The following is a 21,372-nucleotide window of genomic DNA, read 5'->3' on the forward strand; positions in this document are numbered from 1 at the left end:
CTGAAAGCAACGCAAACGGAGGCTAGCTATTGTTGCGGTGGTATAGGGTGATATCCACCTCAACGAAGGTTTCTATCCAATCATACCTTCCAAAGGTGACCCGTACAGCCACAGTCTTTTACCATCCTCGAAGCTCAGGGTCCTTCCGATAACGCGTAGAGATTTCTGCCGCCTGGGAAACCGCGCGTGGGTTTCGGCGCGTGGAGAATCTGCGCGCCTGGATTCTCCCCGCCCTGGATTTAACCCGGTGTTTCGGCACCAGATCTTGCGCCCCCCCTTTGAGCTTGCATCCAGGAGAAATCACGAGACGCAGAGATCAGGTAGTTACTGCAAAACGAAGCGTTTTAATCTTTATCACCTCCGTGGAGAAACGCGGAGAGAAGGGAAGGTGCTGAGGAAGGGGTCCGGCTTAAGTACAGTCAGAGTGACGTATTCACTTCTGGTTGGCTGTTCGCGTCACCCACATGCCTCGGGATTGGCAGTGACTAAGCACGCCTATCTCTAGCACTGCGCAGATAAATGTTTACATCTGGGAAGACACGCGTAGCCCAGTGCCATCTTGGAAATGCCAAATGTGTAGCCTGAAACAGCGGCTCACTACAGGTGAGTGTACTCCGTAAGTTTTGGACAGGCTAACCCTTGTATCCTACCCAGTCCTCCAACTAATGAGTTACATTGTCCCCCTTCTGTGCCTCTGCTCCTCTGCCTTATCCTACTTAAGAGCAGGGGTTGGCCTTTCTGATAACCAAGCCCTCCAAGCTTGGGGATGCCAACTTGTGTTTGCTCTTTGGGCTCCCCACAAGTAACCTCTTTGACTGGACACCTGAGAGACCTCATTGAACCGCTCATTAACCGAGCACAAAAGGAAAGATGAGATACCTCCCCTTGGGGGTGCTCCCTACCATTGTAGTTCTAAGAGTTGCTCTCCACACTGGTGGAAAAAAAGGAAGAAGCCAAGGAGCCTCCTCTGCAGCAGAGGCGTCCACCAGTAACAAAACCAAACATAGTCCTTGTGGACCATCGCCCACAGACCTCTTTATTTCTCTTTAGACCCCATATGGGTTGAGCAGTGGCCTATTTCTGCCCCAAAATTACAACAATTATACCGTTTGGTACAACAGAAATGAAAATTGGGATATTAGGGCCTCTACCAGCCTTGGAATTCTCCAGTTTTTGTGATTAGAAAGCCAAGGGGTCCTGGAGGATGTTAGATGACTTGAGAAAAATTAATGAGAGAATGATTCCTTCTGCTCCCCTCTCCCCCAGAGGAAAGGAACCCTGGGAGGTCTTATGACCTTGAAGATGTTTGAGAAAATAGGATATTGTCTTTGTTTTGTAGGGTACATACCTGGATCATCAGTGGGGTGACAGGGTTAGAATCAAGCTTATATGAGCCTCTACCAAGTTAGGCAGTAAGTTTATAACAGAGACTGTCAGAAAACAAATTAAAGGATTCAGAAATCATATCTAATGCCATACCACTGCAAACAATTCTTTAAATTGGGCAGAACCCTCAACTTTTGGAGGTCAGACTTTATGTGATGGACCTTTGTCTGATGAGGAGGGTGGAAAACAACAATGGAGGACCCCAGGCGCCCACCATCCGTAAAGTCAGTGGGATAATTTGGGTTAGGGTTAGATAGAAAGGGTCTCGGGGGGCTTCCATTCAAGTCTGGAAAAGGAACTCATCCACTTATATGGTTCAAAGTGACAATCCATTTCATGAGGAAAGCCCTCTAAGGCTAGAGCAACCCAGCTATTGTTTCTCTGTAACCAAAGGAAATCTATATTTTTAAATGGTGTAATGAGGAAGAAGGCTCTGTTCCAAGAGCCTAATAAAAAGATCTCTCCCCTTAACAATACAATCGGCCAGCTGGTTAGCCATAGAATAAACTTGAGGGGTCCCTCCACTGAAAGGTGGATCCAATGGACCAGCTCACCCTCTGGAACAAGTACCATGGTGTACAACGTTTCTCCAGGGAAATATATAAAATAAGGTGATAGGTTGGGATCATTTTGCTTAAACGTGGCCAAATCAATGGCCTGTTGAATCTTGTTCAACAGCTGGATATGGTCAGATGTCAGCACTAAAGGGGCGGAAAGGTAATTTCCCTTAAGGAGGTCAAACAATGGTGTTAGATCTTCTGTGGCAGTGGAGATCCAACACGTCATCCAATTAATTTTTCCCAAACTTTTGTAACTGCGGGTGGTATAGGAATCTAGAATTTGAAGTTGAGGCTTAACAGGGGACACAGCATCCAAGGACAACGTGGAGGACAGGATCTTAAATAGTGGCACCTTTTGAACCTTTTCAGGAGCAACCCAAAATTATTATATTTAAGGATGGAGAGACACTTATCAGTAAGCGCCTGGACATCTGAAAAGCTAGGGGCACCCAAATTATATCGTCCATATAATGTAAAATAAAATACTGGAATCATCTAAAAGGGATGAAAATATTAAGCATATGATATTGACACATGGGGGGGGGCACTACTGGCCATGCCCTGGGGTAGAACTGTCCACTCGACCTAGAATCAGGCCCATCAAAATTACAGAAGGAATAGAAAAGGCAAACCTCTAACTATCTTCAGGGTATAGGAGAATGGAGAATACAATCTTTAATGTCAATGAGGGTCAAATGACAGGTGGCAGGGATCACTGGGATCCATGGGAGTCCCTTCTCAGTTCCACTCATTAACTCCTGTCAACTGGAGGGGACTGAGACATAAATACCCCCAGGTCCCCATAAAACCTTAAAAAGATCATCCATACCTGTAGGTCTTGTCAGCCATTCTTACAGGGACCTCCCCTCCAGCCCATGGGGAGCAATCCCTAGGGGCTCTGCCCTATTAATCTTTGGCAACTTGATGTTGCTCACTATTCCCCATTTGGGAAACTAAAATATATATTTTGTGACTGATGATAACATTTACCATGTATGCTGGGTGTCAGCCCATGCCAGCAAAAAACCTAAACATGCTATTATCCATATGCTTCAATGTGTTGCCACTCTTGGACTTCCAGATCAAATTAACAGATAATGGCCCAGTTTTACAAGGAAACCTTTTTCAGTTTCTCCACATGTGGAAGCTCTCCCCACTATGGCCATCCCTTACAACTTGAGAGGACAGGCAATTGCTGAAGACAAAATCAAGCCTTAAAGTCTCAGTTACAAAAACAAAAGGGGGAGTCTTTACCCCCACACAATCAGCTAAAAAAGGCATTGTTCACTTTAAATATTAAATTTTTCAAAAAAAAAATCTTTGTTCCAAAGACATTGGACCCCCTCCATCTCCTACAGCTCAATAGGAGTCAGATGGAAGGACCCACTGACGGGAGCCTGGAGAGGACCAGACCCACTCCTCACAGCTGGGAGGGATTTAGCTGTGTATTTACCCAAAGTGACAAAAGACCAATCTGGACACCAGCCAGAGATATAAAGTATATGCCCTAATAAGGGAAAGCTGACCATGACATTCCCAGGGAATACATCTTCCCTGAGAAACCCTATGCTTCTCCCACAAAAGACAGAGATGATCAAGAAAATGACTGCTGCTGACATGTATGCAGCTCCCCAGCTCGACTAAGGGAGGACTCAGGGACCCCCGAGGAGCTAAAGAGATCTTCAAAAACAATCATGTTCTGTGACAACCTGTTGTAGACTAGATTCACAGCCTATTACCCTATTTCCTCCCCCTCCTTGGACCCTTCCTTCTCCTTCCCCTTATCTTGACTGTCGGCCATGTGTGCTCAATAAGCTCACTCAATTTATCCATCAGAGGCTAGAGGCCATCCAGCTTCACCAAGTTGAGATCCATTACCAAGTCTTGTCTCTTCTGAGCCAGGCTATATATATATCCTTCTGCCTATGAATGAAATGCCCCCAAAGGGAGACCCCCACTCAAGTCTCAGGACATCGCACACCCAAGGACTCACGAGAGACCGGCTTGATGCAAGCACATGAGGCAGTTTAATGGTGGAGCGCTCCAAGCCAACATGTATCTCACACAGGAGACAGAGGAGTTGACCCTGAGGCTCAAAGGTTTAGGGCTTTTATAGGCAAGGGGTGGGGGAAGTGGGAGATTTTCATGTGGGTACACATGATTGGTTGCTTTACATTTTTGAACATCAGCTATGGCGGGCCCTAAAGGGGGAAGGGTGGAAGAATGCCAGATGGCCCATTACTCATTTGGACATATCTCTGTTCTTTTAAGGATGTCCTTGCATACTTTTTATCTTTCATGGCCAGCCAGTTCCTTGGATGATTTAACAGGCCTTTGTCTTGTAACTCCACATCCTCTGTGACTGATTAACTGGGCCCTAGCCTAACAAACTTGCTGGCAGGCATTTTTAACTGTTTAGGTTAGGGAAAAGGAATCATAGGGCCCTGCTATTTTTTTTAGTTGGGCCTATTTCAAATTTTTCTTTCATGAACACCCCTCCTCAGCTCTCCACCTGACCTCTTTAGTGATCTTGAGCTTTAAGGGATGGTCTGTCTTCTTTATACTCCAAGATGGGTGATCCGCAGTGGGTGGACAAGTCACTGGCTTCACTTGGAAAGCATGTATCCAGGCAGCTATGCTGTCTACCTTGATGGCTGTGGGGGTCGTCAGCAGCACTAGGTAGGGTTCTTCCATCGAGGGTCCATGTACTGGGCCTTATGTCAGTGAACATAGATGGTGTCACTGACTCAGAACCGGTGTGGTACTTCAGTTGTTCCTGGGGCATAAAGAGCAGATAGTTGGGACCATATTTCTCTCTGGACTGTCTTGGGGGCCACCAGTCTCTTTATAAGCTCATGGTCACCTCGATCCAAAATCTCAAGTCAGGACCCAAGGTCACAAGAGGAGTGGGTCCTCCATAGAGGATTTCAAAAGGCGTCAAATTCATCTGGCAGGGGGTGTTCCTAGCTCTGAACAAGGTCAGGGGAAGGAGCACCACCAGTCACCACCAATCTCTAAGGTTAATTTAGTTAAAGTCTCTTTTAAGGTTCTATTTATTCTTTCTATGTGTCCTGAGCTCTGGGGACGATATGCACAATAAAGTTTCCAATTGGTCCCCAATACCTTTGCAAGACCCTAACTTACCTGGGATACAAAGGCAGGCTCATTATCTGAACCTATTACCTTGGGTGCTCCAAATCTGAGGAAGTTTTCTTTCAGGATCTTCTTGGCTATGACTGAAGCTGTCTCTTGTTTTGTGGGGAAGGCCTCTACCCATACTGAGAAGATATCTACAAAAACTAGCAAATACTGATACCCATGTTTTCCAGGTTTGATTTCTGTAAAGTCTACTTCCCCAAACACGTCTGGTCTATTTTCCCTAGGTCTCTTTTCTGCGCCAACCTTGGTGCGATAGGCACTCACCTGTTGACAGACTCTGCCGTTCTTTACTATCTCCTCTGTCAGGTATCTGAAGTCCATGATAAACATTTTAGATCTCTTAATAGCTTCAACCAATTTTTGTTGCCGAGGTGAGTCCATTTATGCATTTGTCATAGGAAGTCTCGGGCCTGGTCCTGAGGTAGTATAACTTTTCCCTCTTGGGTTTTCCATTGCTCCTCACCCTTGAGATAGTAATTGGTGGGGTAACTGGATATCTGGGCCTCTTCTCCCTGGTGTTGTGCAAGTGAGGCCAACCCTTACTCCAATACCACTCTCTCGCTTCTTGGACTAACCTGGGCACAGGGTCTCAAAGGGCCACCTCTGTCAGTCTTATCTGCCAGGTTATCTCCTTTTGCTATAGGTTTTTTCCTTTTTGGTGGCCTGCACAGTGAATAACGCTTACCTTGGCCGGTCTGAGGAAGGCACTTAAGAGGGCCTAAATTTCAGCTTTATTCTTGATCTCTTTTCCACTTGATGTCAGAAGTCCTCTTTGTTGGTAAATTGCTCCATGTACATGGGCGGTGGCAAAAGCGTACCTGCTGTCTGTATAAATGTTGACCTTTTTCCCTGCCCCCAGGTCTAGGGCTTTGGTTAGGGCTATCAGTTCTGCTTTTTGAGCTGATGTTCCTGGAGGGAGTGGTTCTGCCCAGACCACTCATTGCTCATCTACCACAGCTGCTCCTGCCCTGCGCTGTCCGTCTGTCCTATAGGTAGCTGCTGCCATCAGTGAACCAGGTGATCTCAGCTTTGGGGAGTGGGTGGCTGGTCAGTTAATCTTTTCTCCAGCCTTGTTCCTCTACCAGTATCTGTGTAGTTGTGGGCAGGCAGCTCCCTTGTTGGGTCAGGCAGCAGGGTGGCCAGGTGAGGGTCATGGGGCTGTAAAGGTGATCTTATCAGAGTTCAGCAACAAAGTCTGGTAGTGGGTTATTCGTGAATGAGTAAGCCACCAGTCAGGGGACTGATGTACCACACTCTTGAGGGCATGGGGTGCTTTTATAGTCAAATTCTGTCCTAGGTCAGCTTGTCAGTGTCCTTGACCAAGACTGCCACTGCAGCCATCATTCTTAGGCAGGTGGGCCACCCAGTGGCCACCAGGTCTAACTTTTTGGACAAATAGGCAATGGGGCGCTTCCATGGGCCCAGTGACTGGGTCAGCACTTCCTTTGCCACACCTCCATGTTCGGCCATGTAAAGGTGGAAAGGTTTACTGGGTCAGGCAGCCCTAATGCAGGGGCTTTTAGTAATGCCTGCTTAGTGGCCTCAAAGGCTTGCTGTTCTCTCCTCACCCAGTAGAAAGATGTCCAGTTCTAGTCAAGGGATAAAGGGAGGCAGCTAACTTTGCAAACCCTGAGATCCAGGCTGTTGTTTCCTAGTGGGTGGTTGAGGCTTAAATCCCCCCTGCTCTCCCTTACCACTGTAGCTAGGATCTTTTGTAGTTTTCTATCCTGGCACTTTTCTCTCTGTAGTTCCCTAGCCTCTCCTTCTTCTGTTTTCTTTCTTCTTTTTCTTTCTGTTTTTCTCTTATGGAATACTTTTTTCACTGCTTGCACTAATTCCCACAGGAACTTACCTTGCAATCCCTCTATTTTCTTTAGGTTTCTTCTGATATTCCCAGCAGCCTGATCTATGAAGGCCATGGTTACCGTGGCCTTGTGCTCCTCCGCAGAAGGGTCATATGGGGTCTGAATGCCTCCATGAGTCATTCTAGAAAGTCTGAGGGTGACTCATCAGGGGCCTACCTGACTTCTCTTACCTTGGTCAAATTAGTGGGTCACTTGGCAGCTTCCTTGAGACCTGCTAACAGAGCCTGGTGATAGACCTTAAGGTGTTCTTTACCTTTTGCCTAGTTGTAATCCCAATCAGGTCTCTGGAGAGGGAACCCTTCATCGATGTCTGCAGGGTTCAAGGTAGGGGCCCCATTGACCCCCCAGAACATTCTTTCAGGCCTGGAGGAGAATATGATTTTTTTTCCTCAGTGGTAAAGAGGACCTGGAAGAGTTGCTGGCAATCATCCCATGTGGGCTGGTGAGTGAAGAAAATGGATTTAAAAAGGTTAATGAGGCCTTTTGGGTTGTCTGAAAAGGGTGGGTTTGTCTGAAAAAGCTTCCAATGATAGAGGTCAGCAGTAGAAAAAGGGCCAATACTGCATGATCTTTGTCCCTTTGGCACCTGGCAGCCCCAGGGCACGGAGCGGGAAAGCAATGGTGGTATCTGGGGATTCAGTCCTTGGGCTATGTGTTCCTCCAGCTGGTCCCAGGTCCTGTTCAGGGCGAGGCAGATAGAGTGGAGCTGGGGCTGGCAGAGGCGCAGCCCTTACCTGTGCCATGGGTGGAGTGCTGGGAGCTAAGGCGGGTGGGGGGTAATGTGGGGCTGGCACGTTTTTGATTTCTTCTGGCACCTGTTTACTTGGCACTGAGAGTTGAGTCTCCTCTTCTTAAATCCTCCTGATTTGACTTGGGTTTTGTATATTACCATGTAGCCCCTGAGTGGTAGAAACTGGAGTGGACTGGGAGAGGAGAAGTGCCAAGTGTGAAGAAAGGCAGTGTCAGCTGGAGTAAATCAAGCATGACTGTGTGACTAATTTAGTTATTTCTCTACTGCAGTGATAAGACATTGTGATCAAGGCAACTTATACAAGAAAGAATTTATCAGGCGTTTATAGTTTCGGAGAGTGAGTCTGTGACCATCATGGTGGGGCCACGGGAGTAGGCAGACAGGCATGGCTCTGGAGCAGTAGCTGAGCGCTCACACCTGATCCTCAACCATGAGTGAGGCAGCAAGCTAGCTACCTGGGAGTTTGAAACCTCAAATTCCACCCCTAGTGACACACCTCCTGCAATAAGGCTCCATCTCCTGATCATTTCCAGATAGTTCCACCAACTGGGACCAGTATTCAAACAGTATGAGGGCCTTTCTCATTCAAACACCACAGTGGCATATGAAGAGAGTGCTTATAGCTGAAATAATAAGTTGATAGCTGGAGGTGTCCTAGTATTTCATGAAAAACCCACTTCTGCAAACTCAGTTCTGCTGGTTTGGTGCAGAGAGTGAGACAAACCATCCTCATTGGTACAGCGTCTTTTCTGGCTTAGAGTTGGGCTGGATCCAGATGACCCTGTGTCTATGGTCAGCAAGGAGCCTTTTCAGAATGACCTGTACAGAGCCCGATTCACGTAACTCTTATGCCCGAATCCTTCCTGCAGGCATGGCCTTGCCCAGGATGTCTCTAGGCCAGGATGTGTCTAAGTGTTGTTCTGTGAACTGAAATTCTTAGGAAGAAAAAAAAATTATACTGTTACTGGTTCTACAAGGCTGAGTGACTGACTGATTAGGACTTTGTAACTTTGGGATTGGGGAGATAGTTCACTTGTAAAGCTTGCTAGCAAGTTCAAGGACTTGAGTCAATCCCCAGAATCCATGATAGGGCAGAAACAACCCTCACAAGAGGCCCTCTGCTCCATCAAACAACAGCTTCTCATCATTACTTAACCCTAGGAACTGCTGGTCTACTTTTTGTCCCTATGAATGTGGACACACTGTGGGTACTTAACACAGGTCGAATTGCATGGAGTGTGTCCTGTTTTGACTGGCTTATTTCACTTAGCACAAGGTCCTCAAGGTTCATCTTGTGGCACTGTTGCAATTATTAGTTTAATTATTATTAGTTCCTTTTAAGAACTAATAACACTCCATTGTATATATATTCTATAGTTTTGGCTGGTCTTAAATGTAGCCAGGATGACCTTAAGGAAGGTGGAAAAACTTTAGGAATTGACTTGCTTGACTAAGAGACTGGCACGTCCCAGAATATTCTGAGGTTGAGACCCTTCTACATCAAGTATTAAGGGCCAAGAATCTGAAGAGGATGTCATCATCAGTTCCAGCCTGAAGGTAGTAAGAAGAGCCAGTGCTTCAGTCTGAGCCTGAGTTCCAGAAAAGCACAGCCTCTTATGCAGCTTTTTTTTTTTTTTTTTTTTTTTTTTTTTTTTTTTTTTTTTTTTTTTTTTTTGTCATATTCACGTTGTCTTGATATGAATGATGGTCACTCAGCATGCAGGGAAAGGAGGCAGTTGTAATGTTTTCCTGAATGGCTTGGTGAAGTTAAAAATGTAAAATAGTCACCACAATGGCAGTAGCATTCTATCAAATATGACTCGAGGAGTTTGGGCAGCTAAAAGAGCTTTGTGGTGTGAAAATCCGCCATAAGGTTAGATTCCATGAACCCTAGAGTCAGGCCTGGCTTGCATGCTAAGGGTTTTTCTTTTTTCCCCTGTTCATGAAAGAACTTTAGTTTGATTTTCATAGAACATGAGCTTTAAGAAATGAATTCTTTTAAAGATTTTTTCTTTTACATGGATGAGCATTTCCCCTGCATAGATGCAAGCGCTTGCAATCCCTGCAGAGGCCAGAGGAGGGTGCCAGATCCCCTGGAACTGACGTTACAGATGGCTGTGAGTCACCATGTTGGTGTTGGAATTGAACCTGGATCCTTTTTAAGAACAACAAGTACTCTTGACCACTGAGCCATCTCACTACCCCCAGAACCTGAGCTTTTGAATGGTACTGACTTCAATGAGTCAGTAAAATTAAGGTAAATTAATTAACTTATATAAAAAGTTAATCAATCATATATATATGCATTACAGGTAGATACTTGTAGTATTTTTTTCCACATAACATTTTTATTGATTTTCTGGGAGTTTCATATCATGTACCCCAACCACCATCCCTTTTAGTACTTTCATGTCTGCCCCACCTGTGACCTCCCCACCAAAGAAGTAAAAGATAAGCCAGGCTGTGGTGTTTAAAAAGTAAGGCTACAGCCGGCGGTGGTGGCGCACGCCTTTATCCCAGCACTTGGGAGGCAGAGGCAGGAGGATTTCTGAGTTCGAGGCTAGCCTGGTCTACAGAGTGAACTCCAGGACAGCCAGGGCTACACAGAGAAACCCTGTCTCGAAAAAAAAAAAAAAAAAAAAAAAAAAAAAAAAACACAAAAAAAATAATGCAACTTTGTGTTATTTATCTAATCACAGAGCATGGTCAACTTCTTAGTGGTCTGTTCCTTGAGATAGAAGTGAGTTCTTCTGCTCCCACACCTCTTCCCGAAGTTATTGATTGTAGAGGGCTACTCTTTGGCATCTTCTTTATCCTTAAAAAAGATTTTCTATTTTATGTATATGAGTGCTGTATCTGCATGCCAGAAGAGGGCATCAGATCCCATTACAGATAGTTGTGAGCCACTATGTGTTGCTGGGAATTGAACTCAGGCCCTTTGGAAGAGCAGTCAGTGTTCTTAACCATTGAGCCATCTCTCTAGGGTCTCGTTATGTTTTTTAAGAATTCTTTTTGGTTGTTTCCTATCTGGGCTGTTGCTTTTTTGGAGGAGAGGCTTGAGGTGGGGTAGGGTTGTTACAGAAGCCTTCCACATCTGTCCTTCTCAACTGTGCATCAGCAGTTATCACACTGGCAAAAGTAGCCTCCCTGCTCTTCACAGTCAGTGGGGGCACAGATCATGGGCTCCACTTGGTATTTGGTAACATTGCTGATCACAATCATGGCCACCTGCTGTAGCAGGACCACAGACCATGACGGGACTCCTAGAGGATGCCCCAGGACCATGGATATCAATGTGGCCTCAGATGTCAGTGTAGGCCACCCACATCAATATGGCCCCTGGCAGCTGCACAGCCCACAGACATTGACATTGCTTCAAGCTGCAGCACGTACCACAGACATTCATATGGTCTTCAGTGATTACATAGGTCAAGAACATCAACACAGACTTCTGCTGCAGCAGGACCATGGACCCAGACATGGCCCCCAGTGGCAGTATGGGCCCAGACATCATCATAGCCTCAGGTGGCAGTGCAGGCCAGTGTGTGTGTGTGTGTATACATATATATGTATGTATTATGTATGTCTATGTATATCATATTCACTGAGGCCAGCATGAGTGAGGAAAGGCTATGAAGAATGGACAAGTGATGCTAGACTGTGTGATGGAAACATGGCCCACAAAGGAAGGGAAATTATAGTTAGCTAGGCAACAGGAGGTGACAGGGTGTCTTAGTTAGGGTTTTACTGTTGTGAACAGACACCATGACCAAAGTCTTATAAAGGACAACATTTAATTGGGGCTGGCTTACAGATTCAGAATTTCAGTCCATTATCATCAAGATGGAAGCATGTAGCATCTAGGCAGGCACAGTGAAGGAGGAGCTGAGAGTTCTACATCTTCATCTGAAGGCTGCTAACAGAATGCTGACTTCCAGTCAGCTATGGTGAGGGTCTTAAGCCATGCCCACAGTGACACACCTACTCCAACAAGGCTACCCGTAATCCAACAAAGCCACACCCATTCCAACATGGCAATACCTACTCCAAAAAAGGCCACACCCACTCCAACAGGGCCACACCTTCTTATAGTGCCACTCCCTGGCCTAGCATATGCAAAACCATCACACGGAGGAACAGTCTATAGAGAAGGCCTTGAAGCATGGGAGGAGCTGAAGTATTGAGATGGAGTGAGGAATCCAGTGTGACTGGTTTGGGGGCACAAAATACAGAGTAGAGGACACTGAGGCAATCATCCCCAGAGGGGCAGGGACCTTTCATTTCTGCCCAAGAAGCTCGGGCTCTCTCCTGCTGGACAGTGGTTCTCTACCACTAGTGCTTCCAAAAATCACCTGGGGACCTCATTAAAATTGAAGACCCCTATGACCTCTCTCCAAGAAGATGGATGCTGCAGGAGGTGACAGCATAATGAGCTCCCCAGTCGATTCTAGTGTGGTTGGTTCACAGAAGCCATCCGAGCTAAGGGATGTGAGTGCTTTAAGAAGAAGGAATGACATGACCCAATTTAGTTTTTTAGGAAGAGAAGCCAGGCAACTGTAGAGGGTGGACGGATTTTACTGCCAGGGGGAAAAATGTAAGAGCCTCTAAAAGAGGCTCAAGAAGACCTGAACAAAGAAGCACTTGGTAAGAATTACAGAAAGTCCAATTGTGCATGACCTCATAAATAACTACGCCTTCCTGATGGCCTGAGCCAGGAAGCAGCACCAGTGTGCCTCTCTTCAACCCAGGTTTTCTGCGCTAAAAGGTGGCAATTCCCATATCCCTGCAGGTGAGACTGGCTGCAAGCCTTGTTCTGTGTTGAATAATCTCACTGGTGTTTTCTGCAGTTTCCAGAGCATCAGGCTTTGGAGTGCTCACTGATTGGCCCCAGAAGCACCTGGCCCTTCCCAGCCAGGAATGGACATAAGGAAGCAGCAGGAGCAGCAGGAGCAAAATGCTGGGTCGTGTTTATGTATCCAGTCTGATAGTCTATGTCCTTTTATTGGCGAATTGAGTCCATTGATATTAAGAGATATTAAGGAAAAATGAATGTTGCTTCCTGTTATTTTTGTTATTAGAGGTAGAATTTTGTTTGTGTAGCTATCTTCTTTTGGGGTTGTTGGAAGATTACTTTCTTGCTTTTTTCTAGGTTGTAGTTTCCCTTCCTGTGTTGGAGATTTCCACCAATTATTGTTTGAAGTGCTGGATTTGTGGTAAGATATTGTGTAAATTTGGTTTTGTCATGGAATATCTTGGTGTCTCCATCAATAGTGATTGAGAGTTTTGCTGGGTATAGTAGGTCTGGGCTAGAATTTGTGGTCTCTTGGGGTCTGTATGATATCAGTCCAGGATCTTCTGGCTTTTATAGTCTCTAGTGAGAAGTCTGGTGTAATTCTTATAGGTCTGCCTTTATATGTTACTTTACCTTTTTCCCTTATTGCTTTTAGTATTTTTTCTTTGTTTTGTACATTTGATGTTTTGATTATTATGTAATGGAGGTATTTCTTTTCTGGTCTAGACTATTTGGAGTTCTGTAAGCTTCTTGTATATTTATGGACATCTCTTTCTTTAGGTTAGGGAAGTTTTCCTCTATAATTTTGTTGAAGATATTTACAGGCCCTTTAAGTTGTGAGTCTTCACCTTCATCTATACCTATTATCCTTAGGTTTGGCCTTCTCATTGTGTCCTGGATTTCCTGGATATTTTGGGTTAGGAGCTTTTTGTACTTTGCATTTTCTTTGACAGTTGTGTCAATGTTTTCCATGGTATCTTCTGCACCTGAGATTCTCATTCTATCTCTTGTATTCTGTTGGTAATTTTTGTGTCTATCACTCCTGATCTTTTTCCTAGGTTTTCTACCTCCTGGGTAGTCTCCCCTTGTGTTTTCTTTATTGTTTCTACCTCCATTTTTATATTCTGGATGGTTTTGTTTAATTCCTTACCTGTTTGGCTGTGTTCTCTTGTAATTCTTTAAGGGATTTTTGTGTTTCCTCTTTAAGGGCTTCTACCTGTCTACCTGTGTTCTCCTCACATTCTTTGAGAGTGTTATTTATGTCCTTCTTAAAGTCCTCTATCATCATCATGAGAAGTGATTTTAATTCTGAATCCTGCTTTTCAGGTGTGATGGGGTGTTCAGGGCTTGCTATGATGGGAGAGCTGGGTTCTGATGATGCCAAGTAACTTTGGATTCTGTTGCTTACGTTCTTGCGCTTGCCTTTTGCCATATGGTTAACTCTAGTGCTACCTACACTCACTGTCTCAGACTGGAGCCTGCCTTTCCAGTTATCTTGCTTGTGTCTGAACTCCCCAGGGTCCAGATGTCTCTGTGATCTTTTAATCTTGAGCTCCAGCTGCTCTGAGTACAGTGGCTCCTCTAGGATGTCTCGAAATAAGGTGTCCACATGGGAGCGGACCAGCCAGGTGTCTGCTCCAAGCACCAGGCCCAGGCGAGGGGTGGAAGGGCCTGTTTTTTTTTTTTTTTTTTTAATAGGCCTTTTCTCTCAGGAAACAAAACCATAACTAATATGGTGATGAGAAACTAAAAAAGCAATTTGAAAGCACGTTTATTAAAACACAAAGTCCTGCTCCACAAGACTACAGAAGAAGCCACACAGAGAGCTGCCTGTGCTGTCCTCTGTAATGAGCTCTCTTTTATCTCCTCTATTTGGTAACTCCTGTTTCACTTAAGGAGACATAATATACAAAATGTAATTACAAATGCCCATGGGGAGAGCCAGATACACAGCAGTGGGAACAAAAAGAAGAGATGCCCTGGGCACCTTGGCCATTGATCACACTGCTTTAAGCTTCAGATGTGTGGGGACAGAACAGGTGGACATCCATAGGAAAGGCTCCCAGACCTGAGTATTCTGGTAGCAATGGGTGCTTGTACTTTATAAACGGTTCCTTTCCCAGAGGTACAACAGACCAGTTGGGAGGTTAGTCTGCACCTGATCAAATGACTTAACTTAATCATTGCCCTACACACGTGTGAGTTAATTCACCTGTCAGAGTGTTTCTCTACTTCAAAAGATATAGTTTACATTATGTACAAAAGACTGCTGTGTGTTTGGAACTTTGGAAAGGAAGATAAAGGATATTTTATAAAAATTCTTTTTTAATTTTAATATTTTTTTCCTATTTTTCTCTTATTGAAAATAGTTTTTTCATTAGATATGACATTTCTGAGTCTTTATAGGTGAGAAACGGGAGGATAATGGAGTTACAGCTGGCCAGAGTCATGCTGCTGCTAAGGGGTAGACCTGGGAATCGAACCCAGAGACTCTGCAGCTTCTAAAGTTGCCTAGTGTGTGAGTGGTTTGGGTTAACATAAAACTAATGAAAGTCAAGACTGTGTTGACATTTTATCACAAAAAGCAGAAACCCACGCATAGGCTGAAACCCACTCCACCTCCAGTCATTTGGGAGCAGGACTCACAGTCTCCTTCCTGCAGAGCTGAGAACCCAGATCACCACTACACCACACTGCAGCCCTACCACAAAGCCTGCCAGGCAAGCAGCTGTTCTCCTAGGTGGACTGCAGAGGGAGAGAAAGAGGAAGAAAGGGGGGGAGGGAGAAAAGGAGGGAGAGAGGAAGGAAGGGGAGAAGGGAAGGAAGGAGGGAAAGAGAGAGAGACAGATGGAGGAAAGGAGAGATGGAGAGATGGAGAGAGGGAGAGAGGGAATGAGGGAGTAGAGGAAGGTCCAGACATGTCCTCCCGGGCACATCTCTGGTCACCTGCACCCCTCTGCTCCTTGTCTGGAAAAAGAGAGGACCTCTAAACTTCCAGTGCCAGGCCTCATGCCCAGGCACTTTAGATGTACTATTTGCATTACTCCTGGAGGTTTTAACCCAAGGTTCAGAAAAAGTCCGCTAGAGCAGGAAGGATATCCCAAGAGCCATAGCTGGTCTCCCCTACGCCTCCCACTCAGGGACAACAGGGATCCTGACAGAGTGAGCTGGGCTTTAGCTACCCTTTGTCCTCTGTTAGCATTGCTAAAACAAAACCATCACTCTGTGCAGATGCAGCTGGGTGGCATAAGAGCTCTTGACAGGGAGTGTGGGAAGAAGCCAGCTTTCCAGGGCATACCCAGCCATCATGATTCTCTCCTTCGGCTCAGCACTCGAGGATGCCCTTGACTCCCTTCTAATACGTGCCCAAGGGCATTCAAGGCTCAGACATGGCATTTAAGGAATTGCTCTGTGAGGCTACAGAGGCCCCTTGGTAGGCTCCTGTTAGACAAGTATTCTACCAGTGAACTATAACCCTGGGTCAAGCATTCTAGGTTCTGACTGCTGCATCTTCCACCTCCTAGCCTGGCCTGTGACATAACTTCTGAGTTGTGAACTCAAGCAAAGAGAGGCACAGTTTGGCCTTCCTGCCAGGATTGATGACTGGCACAGCGGATGTTGGCATTTTGTCTAGGCTCTGTCCCATAGTTACCTGGCAACAGCCAGGTGTGTGTGATCACTATAAAAGGGGCTGTTTGCCCCCTTCTCACTCTCTCTGCTTTATGCTCTTGCTCTGTCCCCTTGCTCCTCCTCTCCCCATTGCCTCCCCCCTCCACGTGCTCATGGCTGACCTCTACTCCTCTACTCTCTGCCTTTCCCTGTCTCTGCTACCCTCTCAACTCCCCTCCCCATGCCCTGAAGAAACTCTATTCTATACTATACAGTCCTGTGGCTAGTCCCTCAGGGGGAAGGGACGCCTCAGGCATGAGCCTGCAAAGGCACCCCTTCTCCCACACCTGACTGCACATCCACCAAACATATTCCCTCTCTCCTTTTTATTTTTATAAAACATAACAGCAGGAGCCCCAGTACTGTGACTTTAGAACCTCCAAAGTCCAGACTCCTGCCAACCTAGGTAGAAGTTTCATCTGGAAGGAGCAGGTTTCTGTTTCTCTAATATGGGGTCTTAGTTTCATTTCTGTTACTATGACAAATATCATGAAAAAACAACTCTGGGGAAATGGTTTGCTTTGGCACTTTGTTCCAGGTTACAGTCCATCCTTGTCAGAGAAGCCACAGCAGCACTTGGTAAGAACAGTCATGCCACATCTACAGCCAAGAAGCAGAAGCAGATGAATTAATGTTCATGTGCTTATGTCTCAGCTCACTTCATCCCCTCACATAGTCTACCCAGGTCATGTTTTCTTACCATAATGACTATAATCAAGATAGTTTTCCAAAGGCCAACCTGACCTAAACAGTCCCTCATGGAGACTCTCTTGCCAGGTGATGCTAGATTATGACAAAATGACAAAGTTTGCCATCATGGTCCCAATTGCTGAACCACTTGCTGAGGATTCAGCCCCCCACCCCCCACACAGCCCTCTCATTTCCCAACACTGTGTTTCTCACTTCCCAACACTGTGTCTCTCAATTCCCAACACTGTGTCCCTCACTTCCCAACGCTGTGTTCCCCAATTCCCAACACTATGTCCCCCAATTCCCAACACTATGTTCCCCACTTCCCAACACTGTGTCCCATACTTCTCCCACAGCCACCTTCCACAGGCTATTCCATTGAGGAACATTTCTGGTCTGATATCTAGAACCTTCCTTCTTCCAACTCCTTTGCTGGTGCTAAGGATAGTAAGGGTGATGATGACCTGCCTTTTACTGGACTGAGGAGTCTTCCCATGTGTTTTCTCTCATCCCTCATTCCCCTTTCATTCCCAGCCTTCCTTTCAGGTGAACCTGGTTACCCGTAGCCACAGGCGGCTACAGATTGGCACCCAAATCTTGGGACCTGAAAATGGAAGACCAGCTGAGGAACACTGTCCTGGGTGGAGCTCCACAGAACATGGAAAAAGAAGAGTACCCTGAGCACTTGGTGAGCAACGACCAGCATTGATGCTACCTAAGTTATGGCACTGTTTGCAGGAAAAGTTTTTAAATGGGATACGGTCTAGGTTGAGTAAGTGTTGACCCGACCAATGAGAGCTCACCTAGGAGGTGACAGTGAATTTTTAGATAGGAGAATACTAATGGGCATCAGCCTGCATCCCAAGAGCTGCCTCAGGTGAAAGGAGCAGGGCTAGAAAGAATTGGAAAACTGAAAAAGACAGGGCACTCAGTAGTACATATCAGTAGCCGCCAATATATCTCCTAAAGAAAGAGATGAAGAGTTAGATCTTGTATTTGAGAGAGAGAAAGGGCTTCAGAAAAGCAGTTGTCCTCTCTGGGTTGTGTCAGCAAAAGAAGGAAAGGGCTGTTTCAGAGCTCTCCTAGAAACAGGAAAAAATTCAAGAGACGTCTTGCAATTTTTTCTGGCTTTTACAGGAGAAATTCATAATTCTGCCCTTGTTTATTGTTTGTCCTTGACATGCCAATGTCCATGAGTGTCAACTGTCTGTTTTTTGTTTCATTGTCTGAATGAATGGTTTTCTGTTTCATGTTAAAAACACAAAAACTGTTAAAGCTGCTACTCATCCACCCCTTGGTCTAGTGTAACTTGGTTTTTAAAGTCAGTCTTAATATGCACAGCAGAGGCTAATAAGTTTTTTTCACACCTGAAGCTAAGAGTTGAGCTGAGCTGGAAAAGCCTTACCAAAAGTTGATTGTCTGTATAAGCTGATTTTTAAGGGACCAGCAGCTATTTGGATTCTATAAGAAAGCTAAGAGTTGTTTGTCCTAGAATAATCTCTGTGACAAGGTGCTTTTATCTTGAAATTACAGCTAGAAAAATTTGTTTCTGATTGGTTTTAAAGGTATAAATATGTTCTGCATGTCTTGGTTATAGGTTGTCAGCCTGTAAGTTATTGGGTTTGATTAAAATTTGCAACCTTGGTAACAGAAAGGTGGCTTAAAACTGGTAACTCAGGGTTGGAGTTGAATACCCCCATACTTGGGAGACCCTTCCTCAAGTCTCAGGAAATCACGACCACCCAAAGATCACAAGAAACCATACCTGGATGCAATCAGCAGAGGTTTATTAGGGAAGAAACCTGGGAGCCAGCGGTCTCACCACTCACTCACACAGGAGTGGGGTTCGACCCCAACATCCAGTCCTTGGAGGGTTTTAAAAGGAAAAAAAAAACAAACCAGGGGAGTGGGAAGGGGGTGAGGGGTTGCCAAGGATACATAAGAATAACAAAACATTCCAGAGAAGCCCACTCTGAATGGTTTACCATGTCACTGTGTCCCACCCTGTCATTTATCAACTATTTCAGATTAACTATCTTTACTTCTTCCTGCTATAGCCCCACCTAGGTAGCTTGTATCTTTTATCTGTAGTCAGGAATATGTCTTCCTGCCTTGGGCCTTTTCCACCCATAGGTGGGCCTACTGCCTAAGGCTTGATTCAGGGACAATGTCCTTCACCTGGAATATGTCCTGGGGTAGTAAAAATCTTACATTCAGTTCTGCTTTCTGGAACTTGCATTTTTCTGCCCAGGTCTAAGGGCAAAGAAAAAGTCTACATATTTTATAAAATGGCCTTTATAATTTTTCACTCTACAGAGTCATTCAGAGACCAAATATATAAAGATAAGATTTAAAAACAATGTCTCTTTAGTGAGATATTAAAAGCTGCACTATTGTGCATTCATATGTAAGAACTGGCAGAAAAACTCTCTAACATAAAGGTCAACTACTTGGTGTTGATTTTAGAGAAAATAGATTGTTTACATCATTAAAAATTGGTTTGTTTCTCAAAATTATGGCAATACTCTAATGTTGCAAAAGAAGCTTAAAAATATAGTTAAACTGCCAATATTCCATTGGCTACAGTTGGCAGTTCAATTGTGAGTTTGGGATTTTTTTGACTTGCCCATGTTTATAGAGAAAAAGATACAGCAGATAGAGTTAAATAAAGTTTTAAAAACAACAACAACTGCAGTGCAGTATAGGCCTAGTCTTTTGGTCAGGCCTCAGAAAACCAGCCAAGATTAAGAACATTTACATTTGAATTAAGACAATGCAGACTGAGCTCAGCAGAAGCTTGGGTGACAAACATTCCTTTTGTTTTGGGTCTTCATGACCAGCTCCTAGAAAGGTGTTTTCTGGAATTTGTTTTTTGCCTTGCTTGTTTCTTGCTGGGGGAGGGGGGTGGGGAAAGGGGTCAATCTAAGACCCAAAGACATTCACAATAAACAGTTTATGGGCCAGGAGTTATAGATAGTGACTATGAGGGAGAAATTTAAATTATGCCTGCTTCCCCCATGGCATTGTAACTGTACCTGCTGGCAAAAGAATTGTTCAACTTGTTTTTCTTCCTGTGCATCCTCTTCCTTCCAAATTTGTTAATAAGGAGGATGAGATGGCTTTGGTTCCTCTAATGTATATTGGGTTCAATCTATTACTAGCAAGAGACCTAATCTTAAGTTATGTAGCAATTATTAGAGGACAGGTTGCCTTCAGCTTGACCTTTATCTGATACTCTCACTCAGCTAAAAATGATTGGTTATTGAATTAATTCAAAACAAAGTTTAAGCTTAAGATTTATGAAACTAATGGGACACTACAGCCTGACTTGCCTACTCCAGCTGCCATTCCAGTAACTGCATATAGAATTATTATACATCTAGAAGATTGTTTTTACCATTCTTTTACATTTCTGGTAAAGGTGGGAGGTTTGCATTCAGTAAATTTGCTTGTAATTTTCGAGAACCCATGGAGTGATATCATTAGAAAGGTTTGCCTTAAAGAATAGTTAATTGCCTTACATTATAAAAAAAGAAAAGAAAATTGTTGGTGCTTTAATACAAGAAATTAAGAGTTTGAATCTTTTAGTGTATATTATTCATTGTAAGCCAGGCATGGTCGCCTGGTCACTTGAGACCCTAGACAGGATGAAATTTTGTGCCCCGTTTAGATATTGGCACTGCCATCTTAAAAATTAAGGGGGAAACTGTGCCCTCCCCCCAGCCTTGAGCAGCCCTGAACAAGCTGTTTACCATAGCAGACCAAAATAATAGGACCTAGAAGGCATTGACTGTGGTCTTGGCTAGCCCAGAAGTCTGCTACAGGAGCTAAGAAGAATGGACCACCTACAGTGCTTACCTTGACACCTCTGGGCTGCTATCCCCTCATCCAGCAGCTGGGCTGAAATGAGAAGAGACTTTGGAGGTGGGGCTTCCCCTTTATATGTGAAAGCAAAATATTAAACTTCGGGCCTTGATCAGAATACATTGTCTTGGCTTCATGTTTTCTCTCGCCCTCCAATCCCCTTTCATTCCCAGCCTTCCTTTCAGGTGAACCTGGTTACACATAGCCGCAGGCAGCTACACCCATGGAATTCAACAGAGAAACAGCATGAAGACCCTAACTACTGACCAAGGGATCACTCAGGATTAAAAGAAATTTGATACCCAGCAGCAGTGGCTCATGACTTTAATCTCAGCACCCTGTAGGCAGAGGCAGGCAGATCTCTGTGAGTTTCAGGCCAGCCTGGTCTACATAGTGAATTCCAGGATAGCCATGGAAAAACCCTATCTCAAGAAGGGAGAGGAGGAAGAGGAGAAAGAAGAGGACAAAAAAGAAGAGGAGGGGGAGGAGGGAGAAAAGAGGAGGAACCCAGAAATTGGAGAAGAAATCCAGCTATAGGGAGGCTAGCACAAGGGTGTGTGCCAGTCTCTGGCACAGACTGGCCTGGCTGAGGGTGATTAGCTGAAGGATCCTGGGTTTTAAGTGCTGTGGTGAGGA

This window comes from Arvicanthis niloticus, chromosome 5 (genome assembly GCF_011762505.2).
Source record: "Arvicanthis niloticus isolate mArvNil1 chromosome 5, mArvNil1.pat.X, whole genome shotgun sequence".
Lineage (NCBI taxonomy): Eukaryota > Metazoa > Chordata > Mammalia > Rodentia > Muridae > Arvicanthis > Arvicanthis niloticus.